Source organism: Mustela nivalis (genome assembly GCF_964662115.1).
Source record: "Mustela nivalis genome assembly, chromosome: 9".
In the NCBI taxonomy this organism is placed as follows: Eukaryota; Metazoa; Chordata; class Mammalia; order Carnivora; family Mustelidae; genus Mustela; species Mustela nivalis.
The window spans coordinates 57,473,484-57,489,560 of record NC_139028.1 but is presented as its reverse complement, the minus strand read 5'-3'; positions in this window follow the sequence as shown (position 1 = coordinate 57,489,560).

The window sequence follows — 16,077 nt, the reverse complement described above, 5'->3', positions numbered from 1 at the left end:
TTGATTAATGTACAATTTCTGGGATCTTTGCCACCATTTTAGCATTTTATTCTCTCATTCATATATTCTTATCTGGATAAAATTACAAGGCAGAAAAGCTCACAACAAAATAAAGAACAAGATAAACTACCGATGGCTAGGAACCTAATCAATATGGACATTGGTAATATGTCAGAACTAGAGTTCAGAATCACGATCTCAAGGTGCTAGCTGGGCTTGAAAAAGGCATGGGAGATATTAGAGAAACACTTTCTGGAGAAATAAAATCCCTTTCTGGAGAAATAAAAGAATTAATGTCTAATCAAGTTGAAATATAAAAACCTATTAATGAGGTGCAATAAAATTGGAGGTTCTGAGGAGGAGTCAAGATGGCGGAGAAGTAGCAAGCTGAGACTGCTTCAGCTAGCCGGAGATCAGCTAGATAGCTTATCTAAAGATTGCAAACACCTGAAAATCCATCGGCAGATTGAAGAGAAGAAGAACAGCAATTCTGGAGACAGAAAAACAACCACTTTCTGAAAGGTAGGACCGGCGGAGAAGTGAATCCAAAGCGATGGGAAGATAGACCCCGGGGGGAGGGGCCGGCTCCCGGCAAGCAGCGGAGCAACCGCGCACAAAATCAGGACTTTTAAAAGTTTGTTCCGCTGAGGGACATCGCTCCAGAGGCTAAACCGGGCGAAGCCCACGCGGGGTCAGCGTGGCCTCAGGTCCCGCAGGGTCACAGAAGGATCGGGGGTGTCTGAGTGTTGCAGAGCTTGCGGGGATTGGAACGGGAAAGCCGGATGCAGAGACAGAGCCGACAGTAAGCTCACAGCTCGGTGTTACCTTGAACTGGTCGCAGGCTCGGTGATCTCGGAGCACGGCCGGAGGTCAGGCAGACGGGAGTAACTGGGCGCTGTTCTCTGAGGGCGCCCTGAGGAGTGGGGCCCTGGGCTCTCGGCTCCTCCGGGCTGGAGACCAGGAGGCCGCCATTTGTATTCCCGTCCTCTGGAACTCTACGGAAAGCGCTCAGGGAACAAAAGCTCCTGAAAGCGAACCCGAGCGGATTACTCACCCCGGCCCCGGGTAAGGGCGGTGTAATTCCGCCTGGGGCAAAGACACTTGAGAATCACTACAACAGGCCCCTCCCCCAGAAGATCAACAAGAAATCCAGCCGAGACCAAGTTCACCCACCAAGGAGTGCGGTTTCAATACCAAGGAGAGCAGCAGAATTCCAGAGGAGGAGAAAGCCAAGCACAGAACTCATGGCATTTTTCCTGTGATTTTTTTTAGTCTTGCAGTTAATTTAATTTTTTCTTTTTCTTTTTTTTCTTTTTTTTTTTTTTTTTCTTCTCGCCTTCGGGTAAAATTTTTTTTTTTAACTGTTACCTTTTTCTTTTTTAACGATTTTTTACTAGTTTATCTAATATATATATTTTTTCTTTTTTACATTTTTCTCAGGTGTTTTCATTTTTAAAAAATTTTTTTTTCTTTTCTTTTTTTTTTCTTTTCTTTTTTCTTATTTTTTTCTTTCTTTCTTTTTGAACCTCTTTTTATCCCTTCTCCCCACTCACGATTTTGGATCTCTTCTAATTTGGTTAAAGCATATTTTCCTGGGGTTGTTGCCACCCTTTTAGTATTTTACTTGCCCCTTCATTTACTCTTATCTGGCCAAAATGACAAGACATAAAAATTCAACGCAAAAAAAAGAACAAGAGGCAGTACCGAAGGCTAGGGACCTAATCAATACAGACATCGGTAATATGTCAGATCTAGAGTTCAGAATGAAAATTCTCAAGGTTCTAGCCGGGCTCGAAAAAGGCATGGAAGATATTAGAGAAACCCTCTCGAGAGATATAAAAGCCCTTTCTGGAGAAATAAAAGAACTAAAATCTAACCAAGTTGAAATAAAAAAAGCTATTAATGAGGTGCAATCAAAAATGGAGGCTCTAACTGCTAGGATAAATGAGGCAGAAGAAAGAATTAGTGATATAGAGGACCAAATGACAGAGAATAAAGAAGCTGAGCAAAAGAGGGACAAACAGCTACTGGACCACGAGGGGAGAATTCGAGAGATAAGTGACACCATAAGATGAAACAACATTAGAATAATTGGGATTCCAGAAGAAGAAGAAAGAGAGAGGGGAGCAGAAGGTATACTGGAGAGAATTATTGGGGAGAATTTCCCCAATATGGCAAAGGGAACGAGCAGCAAAATTCAGGAGGTTCAGAGAACGCCCCTCAAAATCAATAAGAATAGGCCCACACCCCGTCACCTAATAGTAAAATTTACAAGTCTCAGTGACAAAGAGAAAATCCTGAAAGCAGCCCGGGAAAAGAAGTCTATAACATACAATGGTAAAAATATTAGATTGGCAGCTGACTTATCCACAGAGACCTGGCAGGCCAGAAAGAGCTGGCATGATATATTCAGAGCACTAAACGAGAAAAACATGCAGCCCAGAATACTATATCCAGCTAGGCTATCATTGAAAATAGAAGGAGAGATTAAAAGCTTCCAGGACAAACAACAACTGAAAGAATTTGCAAACACCAAACCAGCTCTACAGGAAATATGGAAAGGGGTCCTCTAAGCAAAGAGAGAGCCTACAAGTGGTAGATCAGAAAGGAACAGAGACCATACACAGTAACAGTCACCTTATAGGCAATACAATGGCACTAAATTCATATCTCTCAATAGTTACCCTGAATGTGAATGGGCTAAATGCCCCTGTCAAAAGACACAGGGTATCAGAATGGATAAAAAAACAAAACCCATCTATATGTTGTCTCCAAGAAACTCATTTTAAGCCCGAAGACACCTCCAGATTTAAAGTGAGGGGGTGGAAAAGAATTTACCATGCTAATGGACATCAGAAGAAAGCAGGAGTGGCAATCCTTATATCAGATCAATTAGATTTTAAGCCAAAGACTATAATAAGAGATGAGGAAGGACACTATATCATACTCAAAGGGTCTGTCCAACAAGAAGATTTAACAATTTTAAATATCTATGCCCCCAACGTGGGAGCAGCCAACTATATAAACCAATTAATAACAAAATCAAAGAAACACATCAACAACAATACAATAATAGTAGGGGACTTTAACACTCCCCTCACTGAAATGGACAGATCATCCAAGCAAAAGATCAGCAAGGAAATAAAGGCCTTAAACGACACACTGGACCAGATGGACATCACAGATATATTCAGAACATTTCATCCCAAAGCAACAGAATACACATTCTTCTCTAGTGCACATGGAACATTCTCCAGAATAGATCACATCCTCGGTCCTAAATCAGGACTCAACCGGTATCAAAAGATTGGGATCATTCCCTGCATATTTTCAGACCACAATGCTCTAAAGCTAGAACTCAACCACAAAAGGACGTTTGGAAAGAACCCAAATACATGGAGACTAAACAGTATCCTTCTAAAGAATGAATGGGTCAACCGGGAAATTAAAGAAGAATTGAAAAAAATCATGGAAACAAATGATAATGAAAATACAACAGTTCAAAATCTGTGGGACACAACAAAGGCAGTCTTGAAAGGAAAATATATAGCAGTACAAGCCTTTCTCAAGAAACAAGAAAGGTTTCAGGTACACAACCTAACCCTACACCTAAAGGAGCTGGAGAAAGAACAAGAAAGAAACCCTAAGCCCAGCAGGAGAAGAGAAATCATAAAGATCAGAGCAGAAATCAATGAAATAGAAACCAAAAAAACAATAGAACAAATCAACGAAACTAGGAGCTGGTTCTTTGAAAGAATTAATAAAATTGTCAAACCCCTGGCCCGACTTATCAAAAAGAAAAGAGAAAGGACCCAAATAAATAAAATCATGAATGAAAGAGGAGAGATCACAACTAACACCAAAGAAATACAAACTATTATAAGAACATACTATGAGCAACTCTACGGCAATAAATTTGACAATCTGGAAGAAATGGATGCATTCCTAGAAACATATAAACTACCACAACTGAACCAGGAAGAAATAGAAAGCCTGAACAGACCCATAACCAGTAAGGAGATTGAAACAGTCATTAAAAATCTCCAAACAAACAAAAGCCCAGGGCCAGACGGCTTCCCGGGGGAATTCTACCAAACATTTAAAGAAGAACTAATTCCTATTCTCCTGAAACTGTTACAAAAAATAGAAATGGAAGGAAAACTTCCAAACTCATTTTATGAGGCCAGCATCACCTTGATCCCAAAACCAGACAAGGATCCCACCAAAAAAGAGAGCTATAGACCGATATCCTTGATGAACACAGATGCGAAAATACTCACCAAAATACTAGCCAATAGGATTCAACAGTACATTAAAAAGATTATTCACCACGACCAAGTGGGATTTATTCCAGGGCTGCAAGGTTGGTTCAACATCCGCAAATCAGTCAATGTGATACAACACATCAATAAAAGAAAGAACAAGAACCATATGATACTTTCAATAGATGCTGAAAAAGCATTTGACAAAGTACAGCATCCCTTCCTGATCAAAACTCTTCAAAGTGTAGGGATAGAGGGCACATACCTCAATATCATCAAAGCCATCTATGAAAAACCCACCGCAAATATCATTCTCAATGGAGAAAAACTGAAAGCTTTTCCACTAAGGTCAGGAACACGGCAGGGATGTCCATTATCAACACTTCTATTCAACATAGTACTAGAGGTCCTAGCCTCAGCAATCAGACAACAAAAGGAAATTAAAGGCATCCAAATCGGCAAAGAAGAAGTCAAATTATCACTCTTCGCAGATGATATGATACTATATGTGGAAAACCCAAAAGACTCCACTCCAAAACTGCTAGAACTTATACAGGAATTCAGTAAAGTGTCAGGATATAAAATCAATGCACAGAAATCAGTTGCATTTCTCTACACCAACAGCAAGACAGAAGAAAGAGATATTAAGGAGTCAATCCCATTTACAATTGCATCCAAAACCATAAGATACCTAGGAATAAACCTAACCAAAGAGACACAGAATCTATACTCAGAAAACTATAAAGTACTCATGAAAGAAATTGAGGAAGACACAAAGAAATGGAAAAATGTTCCATGCTCCTGGATTGGAAGAATAAATATTGTGAAAATGTCTATGCTACCTAAAGCAATCTACACATTTAATGCAATTCCTATCAAAGTACCATCCATCTTTTTCAAAGAAATGGAACAAATAATGCTAAAATTTATATGGAACCAGAAAAACCTCGAATAGCCAAAGGGATATTGAAAAAGAAAGCCAACGTTGGTGGCATCACAATCCCGGACTTCAAGCTCTATTACAAAGCTGTCATCATCAAGACAGCATGGTACTGGCACAAAAACAGACACATAGATCAATGGAACAGAATAGAGAGCCCAGAAATAGACCCTCAAATCTATGGTCAACTCATCTTCGACAAAGCAGGAAAGAATGTCCAATGGAAAAAAGACAGCCTCTTCAATAAATGGTGCTGGGAAAATTGGACAGCCACATGGAGAAAAATGAAATTGGACCATTTCCTTACACCACACACAAAAATAGACTCAAAATGGATGAAGGACCTCAATGTGCGAAAGGAATCCATCAAAATCCTTGAGGAGAACACGGGCAGCAAACTCTTCGACCTCTGCCGCAGCAACATCTTCCTAGGAACAACACAAAAGGCAAGGGAAGCAAGGGAAAAAATGAACTATTGGGATTTCATCAAGATCAAAAGCTTTTGCACAGCAAAGGAAACAGTTAACAAAATCAAAAGACAACTGACAGAATGGGAGAAGATATTTGCAAACGACATATCAGATAAAGGACTAGTGTCCAGAATCTATAAAGAACTTAGCAAACTCAACACCCAAAGAACAAATAATCCAATCAAGAAATGGGCAGAGGACATGAACAGACATTTCTGCAAAGAAGACATCCAGATGGCCAACAGACACATGAAAAAGTGCTCCCTATCACTCGGCATCAGGGAAATACAAATCAAAACCACAATGAGATATCACCTCACACCAGTCAGAATGGCTAAAATCAACAAGTCAGGAAATGACAGATGCTGTCGAGGATGTGGAGAAAGGGGAACCCTCCTACACTGTTGGTGGGAATGCAAGCTGGTGCAGCCACTCTGGAAAACAGCATGGAGGTTCCTCAGAATGTTGAAAATAGAACTGCCCTATGACCCAGCAATTGCACTATTGGGTATTTACCCTAAAGATACAAACGTAGTGATCCAAAGGGGCACATGCACCCGAATGTTTATAGCAGCAATGTCCACAATTGCCAAACTATGGAAAGAACCTAGATGTCCATCAACAGATGAATGGATCAAGAAGATGTGGTATATATACACAATGGAATACTATGCAGCCATCAAAAGAAATGAAATCTTGCCATTTGCAACAACATGGATGGAACTAGAGCGTATCATGCTTAGCGAAATAAGTCAAGCAGAGAAAGACAACTATCATATGATCTCCCTGATATGAGGAAGTGGTGATGCAACATGGAGGCTTAAGTGGGTAGGAGAAGAATAAATGAAACAAGATGGGATTGGGAGGGAGACAAACCATAAGTGACTCTTAATCTCACAAAACAAACTGAGGGTTGCTGGGGGGAGGGGGTTTGGGAGAAGGGGGTGGGATTATGGACATTGGGGAGGGTATGTGCTTTGGTGAGTGCTGTGAAGTGTGTAAACCTGGTGATTCACAGACCTGTACCCCTGGGGATAAAAATATATGTTTATAAAAAATAAAAAATTAAAAAGTGGAGGTTCTTACTGCTAGGATAAATGAAGCAGAAGAGAGAATTAGTGATATAGAAGACCAAGTGACGGAGAATAAAGAAGCTGAGCAAAAGAGAGTCAAACAACTACTGGACCATGAGGGCAGAATTTGAGGTAAGTGATACCATAAGATGAAACAATGTTAAAATAATTGGGATCCCAGAAGAAGAAGAAAGAGAGAGAGGGGCAGAAGGTATATTGAAGTGAATTATAGTATAGAATTTCCCTAATATGGTAAAGGGAACAAGCATCAAAATCCAGTATGCATAGAGAACCCTGGTCAAAATCAATAAAAATAGGTCCACACTCCATTATCTAATAGTATAACTTACAGGTGTTAGTGACAAAGAGAAAATCCTGAAAGCAGCTTGGGATAAGAAGTCTTTAACATACACTGGTAGAAATATTAGATTGGCAGCAGACTTATCCACAGAGACCTGGCAGGCCAGAAAGAAATGACATGATATATTGAGAGCACTAAATGAGAGAAATATGCAATCAAGAATATTTTATCCAGCTAGGCTGTCACTGAAATAGAAGGAGAGATAAAAAGCTTCTAGGACAAAGTAAAAATAATTGATTTTGCAAACACTAAACCAGCCCTACAGGAAATACTGAAAGGAGTCTTCTAAGCAAAGGGACAGCCTAAAAGTAGTACACCAGAAGGAATAGAGACAATATACCGTAACAATCACCTTACACGCAATACAATGACACTAAATTCATATCTTTTAATAGTTACCCTGAATATAAATGTGCTAAATGCCCCAACCAAAAGACACAGGTATCACAATGGATTAAAAAAAAAAAAAAATACGATCCACCGATTTGCTGTCTACAAGAAACTCATTTTTTTAATTATTTAACTTTTTTTTTTTTTATTTCACAGAGAGAGAGGGATCACAAGTAGGCAGAGAGGCAGGCAGAGAGAGGGGAAAGCAGGCTCCTGCTGAGCAGAGAGCCTGATGCAGGGCTCAATCCCAGGACCCTGAGATCATGAGCTGAGCTGAAGGCAGAGGCTTAATCCACTGAGCAACCCATGTACCCCCCAGTAAACTCATTTTAGACCCAAAGACACCTCCAGATTTCAAGTGAGGATGTGGAAAATAATTTTACCATGCTAATGGACATCAAAAGAATGCTGGGGTGGCAATCCTTATACCAGATAAATTAGATTTTAAGCCAAAGGCAATAATAAGAGATGAGGAAGGACACTAGGTCATACTTAAAGGGTCTGTCTAACTATAAGATCTAACAATTTTAAATATCTATGCCCCTAATATGGGAGCAGCCAATTATATAGACCAATTAATAACAAAATTTAAAAAAAAAAACACATTGACAATAATACAATAATAGTAGGAGACTTTAACATCCCCTCACTGTAAAGGGCAGATCACCCAAGCAAAAGATCAAAAAGGAAATAAGGCTTTAGATGACACACTTGACCAAATGGACATTACAGATATATTCAGAATATTCTGTCCCAAAGCAACAGAATACACATTCTTCTCTACTGCATATGGAACCTTCTCCAGAATAGATCACATCCTGGGTCACAAATCAAGTCTCAACCACTACCAGAAGATTGAGATAATTCCCAGCATATTTTCAGACCACAAGGCTCTGAAGCTAGAACTCAACACAAGAGGAAAGTTGGAAAAATTAAAAAACATGGAGGCTCAAGAGCATGCTACTAAAAAATGAATGGGTCAACCAGGAAATTAAAAAACTGAAAAAATTCATGGAAAGAAATGAAAATGAAAACACGATGGTTCAAAATCTGTGGGACACAGAAAAAGTGGTCCCAAGAGGAAAATATACAGTGATACCAGCCTTTCACAAGAAACAGAAAAGGTCTCAAGCACAAAACATAAGCCTGCACCTAAAGGAGCTGGAGAAAGAAAAGCAAAAAAAGACTAAACCCAGCAGGTGAAGAGAAATCATAAAGATCAGACCAGAAATCAATGAAATAGAAACCAAAAGAACCAGTATAACAAATCAATGAAACTAGGAGCTGGTTCTTTGAAAGAATTAATAAGATTGATAAGACCCTGCCAGACTTATCAAATAGAAAAGAGAAATGACCCAAATCAATAAAATCATGAATGAAAGAGGAGAGATCACAACTAACACTAAAGAAATAAAGACAATTGTAAGAACATACTATGAGAAACTCTATGCCAACAAATTTGACAATCTGGAAGAAATAGATGCATTCCTAGAGACATATAAACTACAACTGAACTAGGGAGAAATAGAAAACCTGAACAGACCCATAACTACTAAGGAGATTGAAACAGTCATCAAAAATCTCCAAACAAACAAAAGCCCAGGGTCAGACGGCTTCCCGGGGGAATTCTACCAAACATTTAAAGAAGAACTAATTCCTATTCTCCTGAAAATGTTCCAAAAAATAGAAATGGAAGGAAAACTTCCCAACTCATTTTATGAGGCCAGCATCACCTTTATCCCCAAACCAGACAAGGATCCCATAAAAAAGAGAACTACAGACCAATATCCTTGATGAACACAGATGCAAAAATTCTCACCAAAATACTAGCCAATGGGATTCAACAGTATATTAAAAGGATTATTCACCACAACCAAGTGGGATTTATCCCAGGCCTGCAAGGTTGGTTCAACATCCACAAATCAATGTGATACAACACATCAATAAAAGAAAGAACAAGAACCATATGATACTCTCCATAGATGCTGAAAAAGCATTTGACAAAGTACAGCATCCCTTCCTGATCAAAACTCTTCAAAGTGTAGGGATAGAGGGCACATACCTTAATATTATCAAAGCCATTTATGAAAAACCCACCGCAAATATCATTCTCAATGGAGAAAAACTGAAAGCTTCTCTGCTAAGGTCAGGAACACAGCAGGGATGTCCATTATCAACACTTCTATTCAACATAGTACTAGAATTCCTAGCCTCAGCAATCAGACAACAAAAGGAAATTAAAGGCATCCAAATCGGCAAAGAAGAAGTCAAATTATCACTCTTCGCAGATGATATGATACTATATGTGGAAAACCCAAAAGACTCCACTCCAAAACTGCTAGAACTTATACAGGAATTCAGTAAAGTGTCAGGATATAAAATCAATGCACAGAAATCAGTTGCATTTCTCTACACCAACAACAAGACAGAAGAAAGAGAAATTAAGGAGTCAATCCCACTTACAATTGTACCCAAAACTAGGAATAAACCTAACCAAAGAGGCAAAGAATCTATACTCAGAAAACTATAAAGTACTCATGAAAGAAATTGAGGAAGACACAAAGAAGTGGAAAAATGTTCCATGCTCCTGGATAGGAAGAATAAATATAGTGAAAATGTTTATGCTACCTAAAGCAATCTACACATTTAATGCAACTCCTATCAAAATATCAACCATTTTTTTTCAAAGAAATGGAATATATAATGCTAAAATTTATATGGAACCAGAAAAGACCTCGTATAGTCACAGGAATATTGAGAAAGAAAGCCAAAGTTGTTGGCATCACAATTCTGAACTTAAAGCTCTATTACAAAGCTGTCATCATCAAGACAGCATGGTACTGGCACAAAAACGGACACATAGATTAATGGAATAGAATAGAGAGCCCAGAAATAGATCCTCAACTCTATGGTCATCTAATCTTTGACAAAGCAGGAAAGAATTTTCAATGGAAAAAAGACAGCCTCTTCAATAAATGGTGTTGGGAAAATTGGATGGCCAGAAAATAGACTCAAATGGATTAAGGACCTCAATGTGAGAAAGGAATCCATCAAAATCCTTGAGGAGAACACAGGCAGCAACCTCTTTGACCTCAGCCACAGCAACATCTTCCTAGGAACATTGCCAAAGGCAAGGGAAGCAAGGGCAAAAATGAACTACTGGGATTTCATCAAGATCAAAAGCTTTTACATAACAAAGGAAACAGTTAACAAAACCAAAAGACAACTGACAGAATGGGAGAAGATATTCGCAAATGACATATCAGATAAAGGGCTAGTATCCAAAATCTATGAAGAACTTAATCAAACTCAACGAAGAACAAAGAATCCAATCAAGAAATGGGCGGAAGCCATGAACAGACATTTCTGCAAAGAACACATCCAGATGGCCAACAGACCCATGAAAAAGTGCTCCATATCACTGGGCATCAAGGAAATACAAATCAAGACTACAGTGATACGCCACCTCACACCAGTCAGAATGGCTAAAATTAACAAGTCAGGAAACAAGAGATGTTAGCAAGGATTCAGAGAAAGGGGAACCCCCCTAACAGTTAGTGGGAATGCAAGCTGGTGCAACCACTCTTGGTAACAGCATGGAGGTTCCTCAAAAAGTTTAAAATAGAGCTACCCTATGACTGAGCAATCGCCCTGCTGGGTATTTACCCTAAAGATACCTACGTAGTGATCTGAAGGGGCACATGCACCCAAATGTTTCTAGCAGTAATGTCCACAATAGCCAAATTATGGAAAGAACCTAGATGTCCATCAACAGATGAATATATACAATGGAATACTATTTGGCCATCAAAGGAAATGTAATCTTGCCATTTGAAATGATGTGGATGGAACTAGATAGTATTATGCTAAGCGAAATAAGTCAATCAGAGAAAGACAGCTATCATATGATCTCTCTGACATAAGGAGTTTGAGTGGCAGAGCATCGTGTTCTGGGGGATAGGGAAGGAAAAAATGAAACAAGATGGGGGTGGAAGGGAGACAAACCATGAGAGACTCTTAATCTCACAAAACAAACTGAGGGTTGCAGGCTGGGGGCATGGAGAGGGTTTTTGGGTTATGGACATTGGGAAGGATATGTGATATGGTGAGTGCTGTGATATGTATAAGCCTGATGGTTCACACACCTGTATCCCTGGGGCAAATAATGAATTATATGTTAATAAAAATAATTAATAAATAAAGAATAGTGAATAACTGAATACATCAGAGTAAATGAATACAACTGAATATAACTGAATTCAATATCCCATGTTGCAAACTTAAATACGTTATTGTACATCAATGGAACACCATGAATCTTTTCATAAGAATAAAGTAGATCTGCATGAATTGAGATGAATAATTATCTATAATATATTCTTATGTAGGGGGAAAAAAGATGTTACTTAACAGCATGTTTGGTAAGACTACTTGTGTAATAAATGTTTACATAACTAGTAAAATCAAGAGAGATATATAAAGCATGCTTTATATAAATGATGCTTAGCAGGGATTGGAATAAATGTAAAGGCTTTCCCTTTCTTCCTTATGTAGTTATATTCAAGAATTTACCAAGTGGATAAGCTGTATAATTGGCAAAAACTATCAGGATATTGCCATTGTAGAACAAAAAATTCACTGTCAGAAGTATAGCAAAGAGTGTATGCAGAGGGTTACTAAGAGTAAAAAGCAGAAATCCTCTCTGCCTGACCAGATTTGGGAAACTTCACAGAGAGGTGACCTTCCAACCAGAGCTAGAAGATTGAGTAAGATTTTCTTAGCAGGTGAAGAGAGGGAAAAGCACTCAGACTTGGAGGGACAAGTTAAGCAAATCACTAGACCTTGGTGATGCCAAAATGAATAGATCTAGGTCCTATTTGTCCTCAAAGAGCTCTCAACCAATTTGAGGAAACAATCCATATCTAAGACATTTCATGACTCAAAGCAGGGCAATGTAGGAATTTGGAGGAGAGGTGTAGTTTGGACAAGAACTTTTCTGGGTAAAATGATTTAATACTTTCTATAGGGATTCTCAGTTTTCTCCCAGCCTCAACACATCTCAATGATAGCACCCATTTAATCATAATGGTGACACAGAAGAATAGCAATTCATAAGGAAACTGGGAGCTGAACTAGTCAGTTTCCCTTTGATAACTCTTGGTACATAAAGGCACTCTGGAGAGGAATGCTTGAGGGACACCAAGTAAGCAAGGATGGCTGGAAAAATTTCTTGGTTTGTGAAGGTTTACAGCATCTATGCTGACTACAAGCTCGGCTTTAGGTTTGTCTCCAAGACTAGATTCTTTATCCACAGTGGCCATGAATAATGTATGTCACATCCTCCTTCTGAATCCCTATATTGTCTACCAATTTTATTTTAGTATGCAAATAAACTCATAACACAAAAATAATTTTACAAGAAATATGTTAAAAATCATTTGTCTTACATCAATTTAATATATTTTGTACTGATTATTAAGTCATTGTACATAAGTATACATATTTTTAAATAGTACTTATAATACATATATACTCCTTGATTTCTATTAACACTGTAAGTACAAATTTCCCCATGTAAATATACAGTTTATAATTGAAATTTTAATAGCCACATTATATTACATTGCATTGATGTCCCGTAATTTATTTACCCAGTTGTCAGACACTTAAGCTGCAATGAGTAACATGGCTTATATCTTTGATACATATAAATTTATATGCATATAATTCTTTATAATAAAATCCCCCCAAATAAATTATTATGTGAAAGATTATAAATCATATTTTGTCTTTCAAAAAGGCCAAGTATCCAGGACCACTCACTGCATGCATCTATGCAGTTTTATCAGAATGTAACTACTACTTGGTATTACTGCTTTAAATGAAAGATTTCCTAAATTTAAATAATGTAAAACTGAGAGTGGCTATGGTTTGATTTTTAAGGCTTTGAACTGCAAGTGTAGTGAATCTTTTATTTTGTGTTAGCATAGAGGTTATGGGAGGCTACCGAATTACAGGTCTCTGTGAGCTTGTGTGCTTGGGCAAGTTGTTCAACCTGTGCTTTTGCTTCTTACCCTTAAAATGGGGAAAATAATAGTGGTTAGCTGGTTGGATTGTTGTAGGGATTAAGTAACTTAATACATGTAAAGTATCTAGAATGGTACCTGGTACATAATAATCACTCGACTTGTGTTACATGGTATTATTATAGTTAATGTAATTATTAGTAGGACAAATATAGTATATTGATGGAAGTAAAGGAGTAGGGCTTCTATTTTTCATTATAAGAATTGATCATTCAAGTCATTTGGGATATAAATATTTTTTCTAATTTATTTACACATATATCTTTCATGTATATACTATTTACATACCATTGCTTTCATTATTATTAAGGCCACATGTCCACCTCCTGACGTCTAATTTTGAGGAGGTACTTCATTTCTCTGTCTCCATTTCTTCATACACAAAATACAAGAATGGCCATAACTTATAAGACTTTTGTGAGGATTTAAAATAATATACATAATTAAATTGAGAAAACCTAATCCTCTTAGAAGCTAATATAAGAATTACCTTAGTAAGAGGGCCTCCTTTGTTCAGAAATTGTCATAATAAGCCCACTTGAGGTGTGCTTCAAGGCTTTAAAGAAGGAAAATAAACCAACCTTTGCAAGATAAGGCCTTTGTTCTTGGGTGGGGGGTGCAGAAAGATGGCAAATACTTTGCAATGACATCTTGTATCCTTCTGTGACACTCCAAGCGCTCCTTATGCTATACTCAAAACATCTGTGGAGTGGATTCATTTGAGGTAGAAGGATTGCATTTGACATGGGAAAGTAATAAAGAGAGCCTCAAGAAAACTCAGATGCTTAGAACTTCATAAGGAGCTATGAGGAAAGGGATGACACAAGATTAATGGTATTTCTCCCATTAATTAAGGTATGATTATCCCTAAACCATGGAATTAGGGGGATCTTAAAGTGCAAGGAAGTCCTACTTAGCATCAGAATGATATAAATATACAAGCCTGGTGCATAAGACTTAATTCCTCAATACACTGTACCATAATTTTAAATAATATAAACATTTTTACTCATGTTTATTATGTTTTATAATTAAGAGCATTTTCATATATATATCATCTCATTTAACTTTTACAACAATTTCTTTTGGTATATCTGGGGAAATATTTTTCTCCATCTGTTGTTTTCTCTTTTATTTGTTATGGTATTTTTCATTGTGCATACATTTTTAAATTGTATGTAACTAAATATGTCAGTCTTTTCCTTTGTGGTTTCTAACATTGCTTCAAACATTAGAAAGCCATCATTCCTCTAAGGAAGGAAATGGCAAGTACTCAATTGTATCTTCCACTAGTCATCTGATGATTTTCTTTCTTTTTTCTTTTTTTTTAATTTAACTCTACATGGTGTGTTCATGAAACCAAATATATGTGGAAGACAGAAAGATTATATTTAGTGAAACTTCTATTAAATTTTAAAATAGCTAGGTAATCCATAATGACCTTGTTAGGTCAATTTTATTGTACCCATTTTACACAAAATAATTTGAATATTTACTGAGCTCTCACCTCCTTCAAGGCTATGAGGTCTTTGTAGTTCATCTTAATGTCTCTATCACAGAGTTATGGTCATTATTCTCATTTTATATACAAGAAAGCTAAGACAAAGTGCAGGTAAGTCACTTAGCTGAGGTCAAAGCACTGACAAGGGACAGAGTGGAGATTTATATCCTGCAAGACTGATGCTACAACTACTTGCATAACAACCACCCACAGAAGACCCTCTAGCTCAGCAAGGTTGAGTCAGCTGGATAGCTATTAGGTGGGTCTGCCTAATGCTACAGTCCAGGTTCTTTTTACAGCAATACTCTGCACAGGTCCCTCTTCTGCTCAGACTGAATAGGCAAGATGGCAATGCCATTAGCACACAGACATCCTGCTAATTGCACTCAACTTTTTGAGCTATGTGTATAAACCAATCTATAAGGCAAGAGTGAGCAATATACTTAGGAAAGCAGGAGCTTCACTGAGTACAAATATGCTTCTCAGTGCTATTTCCACTGAGGGGTTTATGTGCCTGATAAAAATTAAATGGCTATGTGATAAATTGACCATGAGATAAAGCAATTTTCAAGGGAATAGTGAGAGGAGGAACAAAAATGATTAAGAAAATGGGACTAACTGGGTGAGACAAGATTAAAGGAGTTAACTGTGTATAGCTGAGCTTGGAGAAGGAAGGAAAACTGAAGCACCAACAAATACCCGTGCACAAAAAGGTTGATAGTTATTCTAAAGGGTAAGAAGGCCCTTGTTTCATGCGGTTTAGGCATCACCCCAATTAAAGAACAAATTAATATGAAAAGAAGCAACATCACCAAATCAAAATCATAAAGTAACTTCACAGTATTCCCATTATAACCAGGTCACATAAAAAAGCAAGAAGAGCCAAGAGCAGCCTGGAGGGAATGGGAGTCTGCTGTGTTCTTTCTTCAAGAGTATGCTCCATTCTGTCAAAAGTGGACCCACTTCCACAAAGCTTCTGCTCTGTTTCACATGG